Genomic DNA, 22,877 nt, shown 5'->3' with positions numbered 1-22,877 from the left:
TGAATTTTCAGCACTAAAAAAACGAAACTTCATTAACAGCTAAACCAAACGTTTCCAATGTAAATTTCCACATTTATAGAGTGTAAAAAGGCATCCTGAAGCCTGGGAAGTCATTAATTTGATTGTCCAGTATTTCCCTTATGAGATAATGCCTCACATAGCAAATGTGTACAGCGCGAGCTGAAAATGCATTTACAGCACTAAAAAACCAAACTTTTATAACAGCTAAACCAAACGTTTCCAATGTAAATTTCCACCTTTATATAGTGTAGAAAGGCATCCTGAAGCCTGGAAAGTGATTAATTTGATTGTCCAGTATTTCCTTCATGAGATATTGCAACACTTAGAAAAAGTGTACAGCGCCAGCAGACAATGAATTTTCAGCACTAAAGAACCGAAACTTCATTAACAGCTAAACTAAACGTTTCCAATGTAAATTTCCACCTTTATATAGTGTAAAAAGACATCCTGAAGCCTGGGCAGTCATTAATTTGATTGTCCAATATTTCCCTTATGAGATAATGCCTCTCATAGCAAATGTGTACAGCGCGAGCTGAAAATGCATTTACAGCACTAAAAAACCAAACTTTTATAACAGCTAAACCAAACGTTTCCAATGTAAATTTCCACCTTTATATAGTGTAGAAAGGCATCCTGAAGCCTGGAAAGTCATTAATTTGATTGTCCAGTATTTCCTTCATGAGATATTGCAACACTTAGAAAAAGTGTACAGCGCCAGCAGACAATGAATTTCCAGCACTAAAAAAACGAAACTTCATTAACAGCTAAACTAAACGTTTCCAATGTAAATTTCCACCTTTATATAGTGTAAAAAGACATCCTGAAGCCTGGGCAGTCATTAATTTGATTGTCCAATATTTCCCTTATGAGATAATGCCTCTCATAGCAAATGTGTACAGCGCGAGCTGAAAATGCATTTACAGCACTAAAAAACCAAACTTTTATAACAGCTAAACCAAACGTTTCCAATGTAAATTTCCACCTTTATATAGTGTAGAAAGGCATCCTGAAGCCTGGAAAGTCATTAATTTGATTGTCCAGTATTTCCTTCATGAGATATTGCAACACTTAGAAAAAGTGTACAGCGCCAGCAGACAATGAATTTTCAGCACTAAAAAAACGAAACTTCATTAACAGCTAAACCAAACGTTTCCAATGTAAATTTCCACATTTATAGAGTGTAAAAAGGCATCCTGAAGCCTGGGAAGTCATTAATTTGATTGTCCAGTATTTCCCTTATGAGATAATGCCTCACATAGCAAATGTGTACAGTGCGAGCTGAAAATGCATTTTCAGCACTAAAAAACCAAACTTTTATAACAGCTAAACCAAACGTTTCCAATGTAAATTTCCACCTTTATATAGTGTAAAAAGACATCCTGAAGCCTGGGCAGTCATTAATTTGATTGTCCAGTATTTCCCTTATGAGATAATGCCTCACATAGCAAATGTGTACAGCGCGAGCTGAAAATGCATTTACAGCACTAAAAAAACAAACTTTTATAACAGCTAAACTAAACGTTTCCAATGTAAATTTCCACCTTTATATAGTGTAAAAAGACATCCTGAAGCCTGGGCAGTCATTAATTTGATTGTCCAATATTTCCCTTATGAGATAATGCCTCTCATAGCAAATGTGTACAGCGCGAGCTGAAAATGCATTTACAGCACTAAAAACCCAAACTTTTATAACAGCTAAACCAAACGTTTCCAATGTAAATTTCCACCTTTATATAGTGTAGAAAGGCATCCTGAAGCCTGGAAAGTCATTAATTTGATTGTCCAGTATTTCCTTCATGAGATATTGCAACACTTAGAAAAGGTGTACAGCGCCAGCAGACAATGAATTTTCAGCACTAAAAAAACGAAACTTCATTAACAGCTAAACCAAACGTTTCCAATGTAAATTTCCACATTTATAGAGTGTAAAAATGCATCCTGAAGCCTGGGAAGTCATTAATTTGATTGTCCAGTATTTCCCTTATGAGATAATGCCTCACATAGCAAATGTGTACAGTGCAAGCTGAAAATGCATTTTCAGCACTAAAAAACCAAACTTTTATAACAGCTAAACCAAACGTTTCCAATGTAAATTTCCACCTTTATATAGTGTAAAAAGACATCCTGAAGCCTGGGCAGTCATTAATTTGATTGTCCAATATTTCCCTTATGAGATAATGCCTCTCATAGCAAATGTGTACAGCGCGAGCTGAAAATGCATTTACAGCACTAAAAAACCAAACTTTTATAACAGCTAAACCAAACGTTTCCAATGTAAATTTCCACCTTTATATAGTGTAGAAAGGCATCCTGAAGCCTGGAAAGTCATTAATTTGATTGTCCAGTATTTCCTTCATGAGATATTGCAACACTTAGAAAAAGTGTACAGCGCCAGTAGACAATGAATTTTCAGCACTAAAAAAACGAAACTTCATTAACAGCTAAACTAAACGTTTCCAATGTAAATTTCCACCTTTATATAGTGTAAAAAGACATCCTGAAGCCTGGGCAGTCATTAATTTGATTGTCCAATATTTCCCTTATGAGATAATGCCTCTCATAGCAAATGTGTACAGCGCGAGCTGAAAATGCATTTACAGCACTAAAAAACCAAACTTTTATAACAGCTAAACCAAACGTTTCCAATGTAAATTTCCACCTTTATATAGTGTAGAAAGGCATCCTGGAGCCTGGAAAGTCATTAATTTGATTGTCCAGTATTTCCTTCATGAGATATTGCAACACTTAGAAAAAGTGTACAGCGCCAGCAGACAATGAATTTTCAGCACTAAAAAAACCAAACTTTTATAACAGCTAAACCAAACGTTTCCAATGTAAATTTCCACCTTTATATAGTGTAAAAAGACATCCTGAAGCCTGGGCAGTCATTAATTTGATTGTCCAGTATTTCCCTTATGAGATAATGCCTCACATAGCAAATGTGTACAGCGCGAGCTGAAAATGCATTTACAGCACTAAAAAAACAAACTTTTATAACAGCTAAACCAAACGTTTCCAATGTAAATTTCCACCTTTATATAGTGTAGAAAGGCATCCTTGAAGCCTGGAAAGTCATTAATTTGATTGTCCAGTATTTCCTACATGAGATATTGCAAAACTTAGAAAAAGTGTACAGCGCCAGCAGACAATGAATTTTCAGCACTAAAAAAACGAAACTTCATTAACAGCTAAACCAAACGTTTCCAATGTAAATTTCCACATTTATAGAGTGTAAAAAGGCATCCTGAAGCCTGGGAAGTCATTAATTTGATTGTCCAGTATTTCCCTTATGAGATAATGCCTCACATAGCAAATGTGTACAGCGCGAGCTGAAAATGCATTTACAGCACTAAAAAACCAAACTTTTATAACAGCTAAACCAAACGTTTCCAATGTAAATTTCCACCTTTATATAGTGTAGAAAGGCATCCTGAAGCCTGGAAAGTGATTAATTTGATTGTCCAGTATTTCCTTCATGAGATATTGCAACACTTAGAAAAAGTGTACAGCGCCAGCAGACAATGAATTTTCAGCACTAAAAAACCGAAACTTCATTAACAGCTAAACTAAACGTTTCCAATGTAAATTTCCACCTTTATATAGTGTAAAAAGACATCCTGAAGCCTGGGCAGTCATTAATTTGATTGTCCAATATTTCCCTTATGAGATAATGCCTCTCATAGCAAATGTGTACAGCGCGAGCTGAAAATGCATTTACAGCACTAAAAAACCAAACTTTTATAACAGCTAAACCAAAACTGGGTTTAGCTAGTCAGTAAAACACTCTTTATAGTGTAGCAACGTTAGTAACGCTAAATTCTTACCTAGTTTATGAGACGAGTGCTGTACTTGACTATTTTTTGTAATTTATTATTATTATTTTTTTTTAATGCTTTATAGAGCAAATTGCACCTATGACAGTTGTTATTACCACAGAAGCCATCTCAAATGGTTGCAAACTCTGAGGGTGACTTTGAACCGGAAGTCCCGCCTCAATCGTCATCTGATTGACAGCGGAATCCTGGAGCCAGAGAAGAGAAAAGAATCAGACACGAAGTTGAAGAAGCGAAAAAAAATAAACATCGAATCTTAAAGTTCTCGCAACGAGGGTGACTGTTGGGGTCTGGAGAAGTGACCGGGAGATGGGGAGCCCCGTATTTTGGTCTTGGTAAGAGGGTAACTCACTTGATGTTGACGAGGGAACCTATGCCGCTATGCTATATACCGTCGTGAGAAAACTACGGCCTGGGGGCCACATGCGGCCCGTTAAACGTTTTAATCCGGCCCGCCGAATTTGAAAAAAAAAAAAATAAACCTTGTTAATGTTTTATTTTCAAAATAGTGTGGTTTTTCAAAGACAAGCTTTTGTTCACTTTCATTTAAAATTAAATGTATTTTTTTTCTCAGATGAGATGAGGTTACCAAAACACTCCATCCATCTGCTCCTGGTCCAGCCCCTCTGTCAAATTTTAGAACCCATTGTGGCCCGCCAATAAAAAAGTTTTCCCACCCCTGCTATATACTATAAACTATGTTGATGTCGTCAGGCCATTATAGAGTATTTCTTCTGACATTTTGAAGGAGAAATAATACTCAACGTTTTATTTTTTTATGATGTTTGAGGCATTCTGACTGAAATACAGTTAAATTGAGGTTACCAGTAGTCATTTCCATTACCTGTAAATGTAAATTAGAATGTAACTTACTACAGTGAACCCTCGGTTATCGCGGTTAATGGGGACCGAGACCACCCGCGAAAACTGAAAATCCGCGAAGTAGCGGCGCACCTTCAAAAATGCTTAAAAAAAAAAAGTGCGAAGTAGCGGCGCACCTTCAAAAATGCTTAAAAAAATAAATAAATAAAATAATATATATATATATATATATATATATATATATATATATATATACGGGTAGAGAGAGAGAGGGTGAAATTCATGTTATAACAAAAAAAAAAATTATTAAAACATTTTTTTATTCCCCAGCCATTATTTTTGTATTTATTCAATTACTTCTTTTTGTATTTATTTAATTACTTCGACTTTTACCTGCTGGTACGCCGTCCGGTGTGCCCTGGCATTCTTCATTTATTTATTCATTTATTCATTCATAACTGACAGCCTCGCGCTCCGCTCATGCCCGGGCGGAAGGTGTTCCTCTTCGGCTTAACAACCACGCACGCCGGCCGGTCTCCTCCGGAGCTCTCGCACGGTCCCGAACGGAGCGAAATGTCGCCCCGCTAGTGCCCGGGCGGAAGTTGTTCCTCTTCGGCTTAACTGCCACGCACGCTGGCCGGAGCTCTGGTACGGTCCGAACCGCGCGAAACGTCGCCCCAAATCGTGCCCGGGGGAACGTGCTCTTCTTTGTCCACTCTCCTCTTCGCCCACGTTCTTCTTCGGCGCACGCCGGCCGTCTAACCACTCCAGCGCCCCGTCGTGCCGCTCGGCGAAACTACAATGCCCCCGAATATTTTTTAGACCCGCGAAGCACTGAACCCGCGAAAGGTGAACCGCGAAGTAGCGAGGGTTCACTGTATTGCAGCCAGATACCTATAAAATGTCATTTAATTTGCACTGTTTTGATCGCCACTGTTTTGCTCATTGAACAACAAATGAAAAGATGAATCATACACAGTGTTTGTAAAGATAATTGTCAATGTTTTATTAAATGAAATTCCAATGTAAAATTGTGTAATATTGTGTTATATAATGGGTCTACAACATACATTTCTCACAGACAAGTAGAGCTTTTTCTCATGAAATGTGTTGAAAAAAAACTAACATTTGAACATTGTTTTGCGTTACAACATCCGTGTTTACTGGTCATAAATTATTAACTTAAGTTTAATATACACTACACGAGCTGGGTAGCCACCACGCCTCAACCACCATAACAAGTTCGCTAACCCTTTAAGTCGAACGAGGTAGCTAACATATCGGGTTCAATTTGTACCAAAAATATGCTGTTGTGCCTTGTGTCTCTGTATATGTCGTCATGACGTGTCATTTGACAAAGCCTTGTGTCGATGTTAGTTGTCGATGTAACAGTCTTTGTTAGATGTCAATGTATGTCTATGTTAGATCTCAATGTGTCGATGTTAGATGTCAATCTATGTGTCTATATTAGATGTGTTTATGTTAGATGTCTATGTAAATGTTTGTTAGATGTCGATGTGTGTAAGATGTCTATGTAAAGGTTGGTTAGATGTCGATGTCTATGTAAATGTTTATGATGGATGTCGATGTGTCTGTTAGATGTCCGTGTTTGTTAGATGTGATTGTAATGGTTTATGTTATAGACGTCAATGTAAGTGTCAATGTTAGATGCCCATGCATGTTTGTTAGATGTCGATATATGTGTCATTGTTACATTTCAACGTAAATGTTGTTCGTGCAAGTTTCCAGTCCTCCAGCCACGTGACATCATGCGCGTCAAAGTGATAACTCGTACATTTCACGGAGGGAAAAAAAACAGACACCATTGGTAGTTTTGACCGGGAAAAAAAATCATTTATTTTTTTCGAACACCTCATGTCTCTTTCAGCGTAAGAATAAACATGACACGACCAAAATAAAATATACCAACACAGGCAAATATTTAAGGAGCACTCAAGAGATACACTTCAGCTCATTTAATCCCACCTATTTTTACTAACGCAAACCCTTCAATTCTAGCGCCCACAGAATAGTGTGCTATAATGCTATAAAAATATGGAGCCTTTACCTGACAGCGTTTGAATATAACTGAATTCCCATTGCTCACGAAAAACTGAGAAACTAAGAACAAACATTTCAAGCACAAGCTTGACTTGACTTCAACAGTTCTATTTTTTCTTTTGTGACAGCTCAGACATCAAAATAATGCTTTCTTTCTATAAAATAAAAACAGCATGACAAAAGGTGCTGAAATAAACTATATACGGAAGTGCGTGAGTGACAGTGTGTGCATGTGTTTTTGCAACGCATGTGTACACCCCGCCATACAAATTACACAATTCGTTGGGTATGTGGTATACACTTAAAAACAATTGCCTTGGAGCAAGTGAACACAACACGTCTCACACTGTATACATGCTGTAGAAGGGCTGGGCGATATGACCTCAAATCAATATCGCGAGAAATCGAGCAATTTTACCTCGATAACGATAAATGCACAATAAATTCCCACGTGGACTAAAATCAAAATAAATGCAGGAATTGCATATTGACTGTTTTTTTTATTGACCAACTGGTACACTTTACTTTCAATGAAAAATAAAAGTACAAAAATCATTTGTATGAACATTCCAAATAGCTTGCAGGGTTCGCGGTTAACTTTAAAAACTGCTTGCCCATAGGGCAAGTGCCACTAAAATTTGCCTTGCCCGAGTGGCCAAATTACTTGCCCGACTTGGGCAAGTGACAATTTTTTTTCTCTAAGAATAAAATGTTTATGGTTGTAAAATGTGCGCCACAAATGTAAATAAACATATAATCTGATAAGCATAAATTAATCTTGTTTTCATCGTCAACCATGAAACCCTACTCACAAGAGCAAATGTATCATCCTGTGCAGTTATTGAAAATGTTAATTGTAGTTTTAATAATTAACAAATCTGCATGTTAAATTGGGAAAATGATATTACAGCAATCCAGATGATCAATTTTAAGTCCAGGAGAGCGTATTAATTGAGGAATCACATGAGTAAATTATGAGTGTGGCAAATTTGTGTATTCCTTTAAGACCAGTGCCTGTGGTGCTGCCTCCATAAGTTTCATAGCATAAACAGAACACAGTCACTGACACTATGTCAGGTCACATCATGGAGCTAATGAATTAACAGCCAATAATCAAATATTACTCCCTTCCTTACTCACAACTGAATTGTCTACTTAAAAATATTCGAGCTATTTTAGTCATGTCAGAGGAATCCGAAATGTTCGGATTTGAACGAACTCGTCGCCAATTTTCGGCCAAAATATCGTAGGTTTTTGTTGTGTTTTTCAAACTTCAAATGAGGATGCTACGACAGCGAGTTCCAATACTGCGGGATTTATTGACGTCCACTTTAACTCGACATTCACTGAACTAACTGATCCCCGTAGCGCCCGCCCATTGCCCCCGATAAGGCCAATGGACCATACCAAAACATAAGGGGTTGTCTGGGTTAAACCATCACCATACAGTGCACACAAACAGATCACACCACCGTTTTCGTCAAAATTAAAGATATTTGGCTGCTTTAAAAAATGCTTGCCCGGTCGGGCAAGTTGCCCATAATTTTACCTTGCCCGTGGCCAAATTTCACTTGCCCCGGGCAATCGGGAAGCGGTTAACCGCGAACCCTGAGCTTGCTTTGCATGACTTGAACAATGTCACAAAGAAAAAGGGTACCTCTTGCGAAATCTTTTTCTGCAAATAGATTGCGCCAAGATGCTCTCATGATGTAAATAATGGCAAATAAAAAAACGCTAAATAAAATGAAAGAAAATGTCAATGCAAGCCAAATAAACAAGTGGGTATTATCGGGGAAAATGTGCCGTCTCGAGTACTCTGCTGCGCAGTCGCCACTTGTCATCTATGTAATGCACAGTTAGGCTCAATCAGGGATCCATGTTGCGACCCGACCACAAGTCGGATGTAGATGCAAAATGCTTGACATGTCTAAGCTCCCGGCCCGATGTAGTCCATATCGGGAAATACGGCTTTCATGAAGCGTTTAAATCCTGTGCGCGCCACGTAGCTAGAGGAGCTTTATCTTTAGCTATGTGCTAAGCTATCGCGTCCACCTCTGAGACGTTCTCTCGTATGGTGTCGCCTCCGTTCATGGGCTGTTGTCACTTGTCGAACCTTGCTTCTCACTTTGAACTTTCAGCACAGCATGGTTGTGTTGTGGGTGGTGAGAAAGCTTCTGGATTTGAATCGCCAGCAACGAGAGCGACAGACGGGTGGAGTCACATGACTAGAGGCGCTGTAGCGGTCTTAAAGGGGCATGAACATTGCCGCAGACAAAAGGCTTTTCTTTTTTTATTCATCGAATTTACCGACATGGGCAAAATGATTTCGGTCATTGTAATAAATTTCGGTAACGGTAAATTTTCGGTTTATCGCCCAGCCCTATGCTGTAGCATGGCTTTTTTTGCCGTGGGTGTCAAATATTTTACTTTGTTTTCAGAGTGCTTACAGACCTCTTGGTTTTGCCTCAAAATAATTGTCTGCAAAGCAGTCTGTGCCATCCGCATCATTGATGTGCAGGAGTAGCTTGTTGGTAATAAATAGCTGCAAGAAGTCCGCTGTTTGCCGCAGCATCCAGTGGTCCAGCGCTCGCAGTGAAAGTCTTGTCTGGCAGCCCGAACCATCCCCAAACATTTCGAGATGCACGCCCACTAAATTCCAGAAATATAAACATGGACAAACTTGACATTCTTCCAGATTCTGTCTCTTTGCATTGTTTTGAAGTTACTCCTGCAACTTTTCCACTTCTTCGATCCTCCCCATTGTCTGAAAAAGAAGTGTATATTTTGATTTGAAATAATGACCTCAACATACCAATACATTTGTTTATCATCTGAACTGGATTATTTTGAAACAACATTTGGGTTGGACATCTGGGATTTGTTGTTGTGTATATTCAGAGTAATCCTTTTCTTGTATATAGCTAAAGCAATAGTCGCTGGCCTTGAAAATGGGTACAAGACTTGACCAAATTAAGATGCCATAAGGTCTAATTTGCCCCTTCTCTACCACAACTGATTTAGAGGCCATTAGTAACAGATTTGAGAAGACCACTTTTAAAGATATGAAGCCAGAGCTCGGCACCGGACCCATTTTAATTATTTATTATAATTTTAATGTATTATTGAGCAAATGACACAATATGTCAGTAGTGATTACCACAGAAGTCATGTCAAAATAGTGCAAATTCTGAGGTCGACTTCAAATCAGACAGGCGGAGACGAGCGCCAGAGAAGAGATGAGAATCAGAAGAGATGTTGAAGAAGCTAATAACAAAAAAAACAAAAAAACACATCAAATCTCCATGTAGTAGCAACGGGGATGGCTCATGGGGTCAGGAGAAGTGAGCGGGAGATGGGGAGTATGAGGTGCCGTTGGGGACAAAAGTCAGGAATCGCTTCACACTTCTGAAATGCACTCTTACACACCAGTGAAATTGTTGTTGCTCATGCATACTTATGAAACGCTATCATACATACGAGTGAAACGCTCTCATACACACTAGTGAAATAGTTGTTGCTCATACACTCGTCAAATGCGCTCATACACATAGGTGAAACATTCTCATACACACCAGTGAAAGGCGCTCAGGCACAATTGTGAAATTATTGTTATTCATAAATACAACTGAAACATGCTCATGCCCATACACGAGTGAAATGCTTTCATACAAACACCCACACTGTTGAAAATGCTGTCATGAACACAAGATCGCACAAATACTAAAATGTAAAAATTAATCATTTATTTAGCAGGGATGCATGGTGGGCGACTTGTTAGCACGATGGTCTCACAATGCAGAGGTCGCGGGATTGATTCCGGCTTTCCTGTTTGGAGTTTGCATGTTTCCCACACGCCTGCGTGGGTTCTCCGGTTTCCTCCCACATTCCAAACACATGCATGGCAGGTTGTTTGGACACCCTAAATTGGTGTGAGTGTGAGCGCGGATGGTTGTTTGTCTTTGTGTGACCTGCGATTGGCTGGCAACCAGTTTAGGGTGTACCCCACCTACTGCCCCAAGATAGCTGGGATAGGCTCCAGCACCCCCCGCAACCCTTGTGAGGAGAAGCCGTACAGATAATGGATGGTGGGATGGCATTCATAATGGACGGCCGCCACGGTGGGCGACTTGTGAGCACGATGGTCTCACAATGCAGAGGTTGTGGGATCGATTCCGGCTCCGGCCTTCCTGTGTAGAGTTTGCATGTTCTCCCAAGCCTGCGTAGTTTTCTCTGAGTTCGCCAGTTTCCTCGCACATTGCAAAAACATGCATCCATTTACTCTGATGCCAATGTTTTCTGTACCTTATGGCAGATTTTTCTCTTTGCCGAAGACTATTAGCACTTGTAGAGCGAGGACCTGTGCCACAGTCGTCAACTGCACCCTAAAATCTGATCATTTTGTATTTTAGACATTACACACTACACAGTTAAAGATGGTCCAAAAAAGAAAAATGGATTAATGTATTTCAACTTACATAATACTCTTTAAAGAGCTGACCAGCTCATTCCCAGAGGTACGTATTGGGGCGTATTGGTCGTCTTTACAGAAGACTCCAGGAGGTAACTCAGGTTTGACCTTCAGCCACAACAGAGTGTTGGGTGTGAGTGCTTCCAAGTCGTTGAGGTCGGAAGATGTCCTTGTGATAGGCCTGCTGTTTATAACTGCTTCAGCCTCACCAAGCAAGGTATATTGACTTTCTTCACCCGAAATTTGTTCTTTTACAGTGACATTCAGGATTTTTCTCACAGACCAAATAAGTCGCTCACAGCTTCCTCCGTGGTGGGAACCTGCTGGGGGATTGCTATGCCACTGAATACCTTTTTGCAGCAAGTGTTTCTCGATTTACTTAGTGTTCCATTCTTTGATTGATTTCTTCATTTCACTGTCAGCTGATCTAAAGTTGGTTCCGTTATCAGAATACATCTCTCTCACTTGTCCTCTTCTGACAAGAAATCTTCGGATTGCGTTGAGACAAGCATCTGTGTCACGTGAAGATGCAATTTCCAGATGTACGGCTCGTACAGCGAGACATGTAAAAATCACGCCGTATCTCTTTACTTGTCCTCTAACCCTACTTACTTAGAATGGACCAAAATAATCAACGCCAATTCTCTTGAAAGGCGGATCGTCAGGTAGCACTCTTCTGATGACTCTAGCAGCTCGAGGTATCCAAAACTGTTGATGCAGATTAGCCATCATGTGGTTCCTTCCAGCGTGAGCTGTAATCTCATGAATGTATCTCAGGACTAGCTTTGTGTTATGTGAATCCTTGGCAAGATGGCTTGCTGTTTTGCTGTTTCAGGCATGGCTGCGTGGCTCAACTGTCCACCAACCCTCATGACACCATCTTGAAGTACTATATTGAACTTGTAAAGTGGGCTACTTTTCTTCACCCTTTTTTGTTTTTCAAATATGGCTAAATCTTTTTTGAAACTTCGCCTTTGACAGTATTTCACAAGTTCTCTTTCTGCTTTATCCAAGTCGTCGCAGGTCAAATACTTTCCTTTGACAGTTCTCTTGAATAAATTCATCTTGCCTTCTTCACCTAATGTGATTAACTCCTTTCTATTTTCCTTTACTCTGTCAGTAAGTCTTTCAGCTTTAGAAACCAGGCTACGGCCTGCTTCAATGCTGTCCAAGACGAATAATGGTTCATCCACTGGCCCAGAGAATCTTTGGGCTACAGTGACTGAATTACATGCACTTGAGTCACTCATTTGACCTCCAGGTCATTAATTGGTAATTTGAAGTGGTTTTTGTGTTTAACTAAATTCCTGGACACTGCCTGATTTTTTTCAGAGCTGTACAACCACTAGAAAGGGTGGTTCCCACAATGTGAGTTTTGCTCAGGTGGCCCAACAATGTCACAAAAACAAGTAGGGGTGTGTGTGTGTGTTTGTATAAGCTACATGTTGGGGACCAACATCGGACAGCACACCCACTGTAGGGGACCAAAATTTTTGTGGGGACCAAAAATCTGGGCCCCACAAAAAAGAGCATTGAATTCAGTGATAAGAAGCTCAGGGGGAGGTCCTGTCAAAGTTTCAGGGCTTCCCAGGAAGGTCACAAAAACAAGACGAGTGTGCTAGAAATGTGTGTGCGGAAAAATTACTCAGGATCGCTGTCTAGTGGTCGGTCCCGGTACTGCACTTACGCACACTTCACACACTCGGCTGGTCTGCGCATGTGCAGGACAGTCTGCTTTATGTCATGCAGCCACCCTCCCCTCCCCCACAGCCCAACCCGAAAAATTGAGATGTTAGTTAAGTATTTATTCCTATTATTGAGTGAGATTACATATTTTTACTTGGCAGCTGGCACAACAGCTAAGCTTGGAGCACAGTTATTGCAAAATAAAATAAATAAACAGTAACAACAATAACGATTGTTAATATTGTTATACTTTATAGCGTAACCTATTTATACTAATTTTCTGTATGCAATTTCAAGTGCAACTAATATAGTTGTGCATATAGATAGCCACCAAACTCCATACATTAGATAAAAATAAGAGCCACGATGTTAACCAATTAACAGTTCAAGAAAAAAGCAGACATCCAAGAACTTGCTTTGTTACTTTTGCGTGGCCAGAACTACAAACCCCAAAGCAGAGCAAACCCAAAACATCAGAGAAAGTACAATACTTTTGTCAAGGAGTGGTGCTGCTGCTTTGCGATCGCTGCCACCATAGTGAACGCGCTCCCACATTCGTGCACACGCACACATGCCACACACCTGTTTTCCACGTCCTGTCAGTCCACTCCGTCGGTCCGCATTTATTTCGTTGGTCAGCCATCACGGTTGGGTGCGCACTAGATCGCTGTTAAACCATCTTCTACGCCACAGTCCTCGTGTTCAACAAACATTTCTCCCGAATTCGCCTACCATGCACAACTCTCCACTTTCAAACCGAGCGCCGCTGTTACTTCCGGGTTTTTAGCGCCAAGCACTTGACGCTAGCGTGTGACGTCATGGCGAAATACTAGGTTTTAAAATAAAAATTTTCTTTTTTTTGTACAGTCTAAGTGCATGGGGTTATGATAGATCGAATGAGTATACCTTTATGTACTCACTAACATTTATGTTGATCATAAAATGTTGTTTTGATGAAGAAAACTGTTATTTTTTAGAATCAATTGGCTTAGGGCACTTGGGCAAACTACGGCCCGGGGGCCACTTGTGGCCCGTTAAACGTTTCAATCCAGCCCCCCAAACTTGAAAAAAATTAAATGAATAAGCCTTGTTAATGGTTTATTTTCTAAATACTGTGGTTTTTCAAAGACATATATATTGTTGTAATGCTTTTGTTCACTTTCGTTTAAAATTAAATGTATTTTAGGACTCATTGTGCCCCCCCCCTCCCAATCCAAAAGTTTGCCCATCCCTGGCATAGTGGATGGGCCGAGGAGTTTAAAAGGCACACATCATGCATTTTTCAGTCAGTTTTAGCCAGGGCTTGGTATGGGGAAGACCAGCTGGTTTACATGTAATCATTAAATTTTCCCAAGTTTTATTTAAGTTAATTGGACAAAACAAAAAAAACGCAATATTCTTCTGCCAGAGAGTATGTAATATTCTTCTGCCATTTTATTGTAGAGGGCCATTTTGAGCCCCTAACAATATTATTCAACCAAGAGATCATGAGTCGTCGCCCACTTACTTTCTGAAGTCAGCTGGGATGTCACGGCTGTGACCCTCGTGAGGATAAAGTGGTTCAGATGGAAAAGTAGGACTAAGGGCTTTTTCTCAGGTTTCCATGCGCAAATCCATGTATATTAGGTTAATTGGAGACTCTAAATTCTCTACTCATCAAATGACATTCGTGACCCTGATGGATAGATAAAATAGATTATTAATCTGCCATGGGAAGTCCAAGGTGTCTGGTAGAAAGAAATGCATTCATACACTCATTACACAGTCAACCAAGCAAAGACACAAAGCCTAGGGCAGGGGCGGGCAAACTTTTTGATTGGAGGACCACAATGGGTTCTAAAATATGACAGAGGGGCCGGACCAGGAGCAGATGGATGGAGTGTTTTGGAAACCTCACCTCATCTGAGAAAAAAAATACATTTAATTTTAAATGAAAGTGAATAAAAGCATTCCAACAATAATATTTGTCTTTGAAAACCACAGTGTTTAGAAAATAAAACATTAACAAGGTTTATTCATTAAATTTTTTTCAAGTTCGGCGGCCCGGATTAAAACTTAACGGGCCGCATGTGGCCCCCGGGCCGTAGTTTGCCCTCGCCTGGCCTAGGGCATAAACACATACATGTAATATCCAATCCGCTTATTCTCACAAGGATAGCGTGCTGGAGCCTACCCAGCTGTCAACGGACAGTAGGCGGGGCACACCCTGAAGTGGTTGCCAGCCAATCGCAGGGCACGCAAAGACGAACAACCATCTGCGCTCAAACTCACTCACAAATGCAACCTCCACACAGGAAAGCTGGGTCCCGGGATCGAACCCTGCACCTTGGGACTGCGAGCCGGATGTCCTAACCAGTCTTAACTCATTAAATACCAGCCATTTTCACTGGAGCAACCCGCTCAATCCCAGCGTTTTCCTGGGTTTTGACTAATATTGCAAGGCCCACAGAATATAGTATTCTAATGCTATATAGACATGGAGCACACCCGAAGAAAGATGAGACTCTCTTCTTTCAACAGAAAAAAATGTTTGTTCCTATCTTTTTCCATTCTTGAGCAATCGGCATTTGAAAATAGCTAAATTTCATGAAAACTCCAATCCCTGGGGAAAAAAACTGAGAAAATGAGCTTTTTGTAAACTGATGCATTTTGACCATAATTTGAATTTTGACACTATTATTTATGGCTTTTATGACACCTCTAACATCTAAATAATGCATGCCTTCTATAAAATAACAAAAAAAAGCACAAAAAATGTTTTTGATAAAATAAATTTATTTGCACATAACACTAAACGACTGAACTGTTGAACTATGTACAAAAATGAAATACATCAGTGTCATACATACTTTTTTTTTGTGTGATATAAAATAAAACAGTTGCCTTGATGCAAGGGCACACAACATTCTTGTTTCACTCCGTTTGCCTTTGCACAAACAGACCCGACACTTTCGTTGTGGTCTGGCTTTGCTGGTCCGTGGAAAATAGGCGAGCTTGTGTTTGTCCACTGGGGTTTGTGTGAAAATAATTGTCTGGGAAGTGATTGCTGGCATCCGCGATGTGCTGCAGAAGCTCATCCGTGAGAAACAGCTGCAGGAAATCAGCTGGCTCCTCAGACTCCAAATGGGCAGCGGCATTCAGTGGTCCAGGGGTTGCTGTAAAGTCGATTTTCCTCGGTTGCCATCCAGTGTGACGCCATCCGGAACCACTGCTTCCTGATGCACAACCTGTAAATTACAGAAATACAAACAATTGGAAATATATATTTATTGCTGCATTTTATTGCTGGCGTGTGAAGTTTCATATTATAATTTACCTTTCTTTACACCAACAAGACGAGGAGGAACTTTCTTGCCGCGGGATGCACAATCTGTGAATTTTAGAAAGTATGCATGATTACCACACCATTCAGTATTGTTGTTTCCTCGTCGGGGAGGAGATGCGCTCGCGCGTAACTGCACATTTACGCGACATTTTCTGCCCGCAAGATGCATGATATGTACAATAAAAGCATGAGGGCTAAAACCACATGTTCAATGGTAACTTGCGAGCGTTTACTTCCTCGTCGGCGAGGACTTACGCTCGCGTGTAATTGTGCAATAGGCGCCCGGACGAGAAAGTCAGCGAGCAAGCTTGCGTCTAACTGCACATTTACGCGACATTTTCTGCCCGCAAGATGCATGATATGTACAATAAAAGCATGAGGGCTAAAACCACATGTTTAATGGTAACTTGCGAGCGTTTACTTCCTCGTCGGCGAGGACTTACGCTCGCGTGTAATTGTGCAATAGAGGCGGCCGGATGAGGAAGATGCATGATATGTACAATAAAAGCATGAGGGGTAAAACCACATGTTCAATGGTAACTTGCGAGCGCTTACCTCCTCGTTCGGGGGGGATCTGGTGAGGACTCTCAGCTGCTTTGGCTATTGTCCGAAGGCAGGCGATGCAGGCCGCAAGGCACGCGCACCCTCTTTAGACGCCGTTTTGTTGTGACGACGACGAAGCGTCATCCTCTCAACCAAAGCGTCTCCATCGCCTTGATGCTTTTAGGAAGCTTTTTTTTTACAAAAAAGCATTCCTCGATCGTCATTTGCTTGGAGGATTTCATTGCTAACGCTACTAATGCGACTGCTGCTAGTGCTGCCGATGCTGCTGCTACCCACGCTGCTCTCCACACTTATAAGTCTACCCCAGGATCCCGCCCCCCCATTTGTACCTCTGGCGCAGATTCAAGGCGGATCTTTTGCACCTCTGCCCCCTGCTGGGTGATTTTTACATGATTCACAATGCGGACAAGGCTGATTCTCAGTCAGAGGTTGCATCAGACCCTTATGTACACTATGACGTAAAAAAGACAGGAAACGTACTTATACGTCTTTGGTAGAGGGCGCCATTGCATTAAAAGACGTCTTTGTACGTCTAAGGGAGTAAATGAGTTGAACAAAGTACAGGGTCCTTCACCTGACTACAGATGATCTTCTGGGGACTTTATTTGGTTTTAATCACTTTTGGGGTCTGTATCTATGCACACTCCCTGGTTTTGCTACCTTCCCGGGTACCACATACACACTGCTTAGTTTCTCTGCCTTCGTGGGTACCACATACATATTGCTTGGTTTCTCTGCCTTCCTGGGTACGACATACACACTGCCTGGTTTTGCTACCTTCCTGGGTACCAGTCACACAAACGTCAGACGACTCAGCACATACCGACTGTCTCAGCACTACACACTTTCACTCCAAGGCAGTGCTGTGAACCAACTTACTGACAAGAGGTAGTATTTAGAATTTTAAAAAGTGCTTGAAAGGTTTTGTTCATGTAAAACCAACAGATTATGACATTATTATTATTATTTAAATCAGTATTAAACAGCATCAGCATAGGTTAAAGATATTATACAGACTATATACGATAAAAAAATACTAAACCACCCTTGCTTTTCCGTCATTTCTTGTATAAGTTAACACACAGATGTATAACATTTGTTTATACAAATATAACGATTAAAAAGTAGCTGATTAGAGTTTTAATTTTGTATTCATTAATCTGTAATAAAAATGGACATATTTTGGTTAATAAAATTAACAAGAAATAAAAGTAAAGGGTGTTCTAATACTTTTTTCAAGATTGTCCTAACATACATTTAATGTTTACAGTATATGTCTTCGGAAGAAGCGCAGCATTAGATTTTTTTTTTTGTTCTCTCTCTTTGACTTCTGAATTTGAATTTCTGTCACAGATGTGCTTGAATTCTATTTTGGATGATTTGTGTTAAACTGCACAAATATTTGAAGAGCCATAGAATTCAAGAATCACACCAGTGCTGCTACTCCTCCGAACGGGTGAACGCCCTTGATTAACAACCTGCGTTGAGGTGGCTTTTGAGATTCGTGGTGTGGGAGAAAAATCTCTGAAGGCATTCTTAGACTTCAAGAGAGGGTCCACAATTTTCAAAGATTCACTTCCGTCTGAATCAGAGGCCTCACTTGTATCCGGAATATATTCATCTCCACTGTCATCTGAGTTGGAGTAATAATGCTTATCCATTCCAAAGTCAGCCTGTTTTTTTAATCTAAAAAACAACAACAACAACGAAATATAAAGGATAGAAGGCAGGAGACCAATAAAATATATGCAATTTGCTTGTAAGATTCCCTGAAATCTATATGGGTTGTTTACCTGTATACTTTTGGTCCTCCTGAGCCTTGGGATAGTAATATGGTCTGGGTCTGAGGCACAAAGTTCAGGGGCAGGATTTGACAATGATTCGTCAGAATCTGTGTCGTTATTCCAAGGAAGATTCAGCCCATATTTTTTGTCCAAGGGAGGAGACTGGGTTGCATCAGAGTCCAAGAGAAAATTGAGAACCCATTAAATACTTAATCCCCAGAGGAATCTGCACAGAAAAAGGTCTTAATTCTATTTGAAAAAAAAAAAAACTAAAATATTGATGAATGATATTATGACAAAATAATGTAATAACAAAATTAGAATGATTTTAGGAAATTATTTGCAAAACCAAAACATTGTGGTACGATAATAATGCATATAATTATTCTACGCAGCTATATTTAACAAAAACACTTAATTGACCGTAACAAAAAGCTCCCGGGAGGAAAACTACATTAAATGTTTTTTTAACAGGGCAGTGAAAATATTGGAAAATAAAAAAAATAATGAATAAAATAATATGAAAAAAGAATTCAATGTGTATCGATGGACCCATATGAAATACTTATATCGCTATGTACTTATCAGCCATATCGCCCAGCCCAATATGTAACTGCAACTTCAAAACCTCGGGCCATAACAGGATTGTAACATGGAATGCATATCTTCATTCCTAAATTTGTAGATCCCGAGGAGGCTGCTCAATGGTCCTGGTAATGTAAACCTCAACCAATTCGGTCACAGCCAATGTTCTCCATCCTTGTTAAGAAGTTTTGAAATGATTTAATAGATATACTATTGCAAACTATACCAGAATTTTATACATTTTAAACTTTTGATCACAATTTTACCTATTTTCTAAAAATCTGAAGAATCCACATGCCAAATCACCTGCTGTGGACACATAGGTTCTGTTCTGACAGATAATTCAGTTACAGGTTGTGTACTTAAAGCCAATAAGAGGGCAATGCAGCAGTCGACAGCCTGACGAAAGCTTAAGTCTCCCAATGAGAGAACTGTAGTGGCTGGTAGGTTCTTAGATTGTAACATAGTAAAGACATACACTACGCATAACTGTATATCATATGATGATGAGGGAAAATATTATTAGCTACGATTTATGTCCAGATATATTAGAAAACTTGTCCAACCAGCACAGGTCTATCTAACTGTAATTTTAACATCTCAAGACACGACAGGATGACCACATGATACGCATACCTCCTTTTCAGAGTCTGTCAAACCTTGAGAAGGCTGCTTCGATGTTCTGGTGGCATCAACCTCAGCCGATTCAGTCATTGTCGGTTGTCCTCCATCCTAATGAACAAGTTGAATATTAATTTAATGAATTAAAAAAAAGAAAATGGATCAGAATTTTACACATTTTAACGAACAAGTTCACGAATGAAACAAAACCAATTACTTTAGCGCATGACAATTAATCTTCAGTAGAGATATGTTGTGACTGATATTTCAGTCACAGGTTGTCTTTTGAACGCCACCAGGGCCGCAATGGAGCACAGGACAGCCAAAAGTCTTCTTGTCGGACAGCTGTAGTGGCTGGTAGGTTCTAAGATTATAACATAGTAAAGGCACATACAACTCCTAACTGTATTTCATATGATAATGAAGGAAAAGATGATTAGCTATGATTTATGTCAACAATAAAAATGGCTCTACGGGGTCCCCACGAACGCAAACCTGACAGTTGGGTGTCAGATGGCCAACATACCTGACTCGCAATTCAACTCAACTGGACCCCACAACACAAGAAAAAGCTGAGTGAGCCTCAAACCAGACATACACATTCACTGACAAATATCCTGTGACACCAGATATATTAGAAGTCTTGTCTAATCAGCACACGTCTATCTAACTGCAATTTTAACATCTCGAGACACGACAGGATGAGCACACGATACGCATACCTCCATTTCTGAGTCTGTAAAGCCTGGAGGAGGCTGCTTCGATGTTTTAGTAGCATCATAAATTTATTGAATTAATTATATTTGAGGTTGGATTAGATTTTTACACATTTTAAGCCTTAGCCACCCAAAACAAAACATAAGCTCATGAATGAAATAAAACTAATTAATTTCGCCCATGCCAATTAATCTTCTGTAGACACGTGTTGTGACCAGTGTTGTTTTTGGCAGGCATTTTAGATTTTGTCCAAGTCATTTGGACAAAGTGCTGATTTGTTTACATCACATTTAGTCATCCCAATTCGTTATAGTTTTAGTCCAGTTTTAGTCAACGAAAACTAAAAAAAGGGTTTTAGTCCAGTTTTAATCGACGGAAACGCAAAAAAAGTTTTACCCTAGTTTTCGTCAATTTATTCACAAAGGTTTTAGTCCAAGCGGCACGGTGGCCCAACTGGTTAGCATGATGGCCTCACAATATTGAGGTCGTAGGTACGATTCTGGCTCCGGCCTTCCTGCGTGGGTTTCCTCTGGGTAATCCGGTTTCCTCCCATATTCTTAAAACATGCATGGCAAGTTGCTTGGACACTCTAATTGCCCCGAGGCATGAGTGTGAGCGTGGATGGTTGTTCGTCTATGCATGTCCTGCGATTGGCTGGACACCAATTCAGGGTGTACCTCGCCTACTGCCGAAGACAGCTGGGATAGGCTCCAACACCCCCCGCGACCCTAGTGAGGAGAAGCGGTTCAGATAACGGATGGATGGATGGATGGATGGGTTTAAGTCCATTTGAGTTAAAACAAGGCATTCAAGGTTTCCACCCAATAACAAAGACTTTTGGATGGACTACTAAGGATTCTTCATTACAAACAGAAAAAAGTGGCAACAGTGGAATCAATACTCACTGCTCCAAAATAAGCAGAGAAGCAAAACATTTTGTTGGGCAACTGTTGTGGCTTTATTTCACTAAAAGCAACATAAAATAATTTATGAACCACATGCTAACAATTTTGTCTAGTCAACGAAAAAAATTCATGTACATCACGTCATGTTTTCGTCATAAAAGAACCTCGTATAGCTTGTCATCGTCATTAAAAAAGGGGCGTTAACGAAGTATTTTCGTCATAGTCATCAGTGACGAAAACAACACTGGTTGTGACTGATATTTCAGTCCCAGGTTGTCTCCTGAACACCACCAATTGGGCAAGGGCGCGCAGGAAAGCCTGGGGTCTTCTATTTTTACAGTATAGAAAGGCTAAATATCAAATTGAAACAGTGTTTTATATCATGAATATACAGGGTTGGTGCTGGTTCTGGTAGGGAAACCACAACATAAAGATGTCCTTAATTAGTCCCACAATGGGGATATTTGCAATATGGCATATGATGGCCTAACAGGGCCACCGCCCAGAAAGGAGTAACGCAGAACTTTGTAATACTGTCACTCCCTGACCAGTTCGTTGTTCCTGCAGAGCCAAACTTTGACTCAGACCCACAAATTTGAATTACAGATAGTGGACAATGGAGAACTCCCCCAGTCAGTCATCATGTTCAACTTCCATAGAAACTTCACATACATTTATTAGATTGCCAAACTAATTGGAAACTACATCACCAGAACACCACAAGTGGGCTCTGTTATTGTACTTAAAGATGCATCTTACAAACCTGTGTTCTCCAAGGCCAGCTGGTCCATAGTCTTAAGTTATTTCTTCGCCAACATCAATGTCTCGGAGCGCAAACAGACAGAGGTGTGGTCTGTCCTCTGTTGTCATCTTCTTCATTTTACAGTTGGGGTGCATGTGGTCATCATTAACCAGTCTTCCCAGACTGCCATCTTCTTGAGCTGCATCAACACTTAAAATAGATTAAAAAAAAAAAAAACAATTATTCAATCAATGTCAGAAATTAATCTTTGAGACAATCTTGTGTACACAAAACATAAAAATAGGAAATCCACAATTTTTAAATCTAAATCAAATCATACAAGAAATTTCTATTGGAATCAGACCCTATTAACAGCTTGTCTTTGAGACTTCATGATCTATATTTTCATTTGTACAGATTCAACGCATGAATAAAAGTAATTATACATTTTTGCTTAGAGAATGATTTTTCCCCTAACACTTATGGGATGAGTATGTGTTTATTTTTTTAAATAAAAACAAAAATAAGATAACATCTCAATCTTTGCCTCACCTCCAAGTTTTTTCTTGCCGGCGGAAGTCAAACAAAAAGACAGTGCCTCTTCCATCCATCTTCCTGCGTTGAGATTCATCAGAATCTATCAATTTTCCTCTGTACTCCATAATAAAGAATAAAGTCGTCTTTCCTGAAAGGGGCCTTGGTAAATACTCCTTGACCTAGTTAACAGGGAAATCAAGTTAGCT

General features: G+C 39.9%; 1 long non-coding RNA gene across 1 annotated transcript; it reads right to left on the bottom strand.

Annotated features, from left to right (window-relative positions):
• Positions 1-15,915: 15,915 nt before the first annotated feature.
• Positions 15,916-17,076, bottom strand: LOC148315700 (uncharacterized). Its single transcript, XR_015840670.1, has 3 exons — positions 16,772-17,076; positions 16,208-16,261; positions 15,916-16,118 (listed from the first exon to the last, which is right to left on the bottom strand). It is a non-coding gene; the product is annotated as an uncharacterized LOC148315700 (long non-coding RNA).
• Between the last annotated feature and the right edge of the window lie 5,801 nt (positions 17,077-22,877).

Source organism: Idiotropiscis lumnitzeri, unplaced genomic scaffold, assembly GCF_059441095.1.
Source record: "Idiotropiscis lumnitzeri isolate Australia: NSW breed Sydney's pygmy pipehorse unplaced genomic scaffold, RoL_Ilum_1.0 HiC_scaffold_53, whole genome shotgun sequence".
In the NCBI taxonomy this organism is placed as follows: domain Eukaryota; kingdom Metazoa; phylum Chordata; class Actinopteri; order Syngnathiformes; family Syngnathidae; genus Idiotropiscis; species Idiotropiscis lumnitzeri.
Note: the sequence above shows the minus strand (reverse complement) of the source record. Positions and strands in the feature narration are given on the sequence as shown.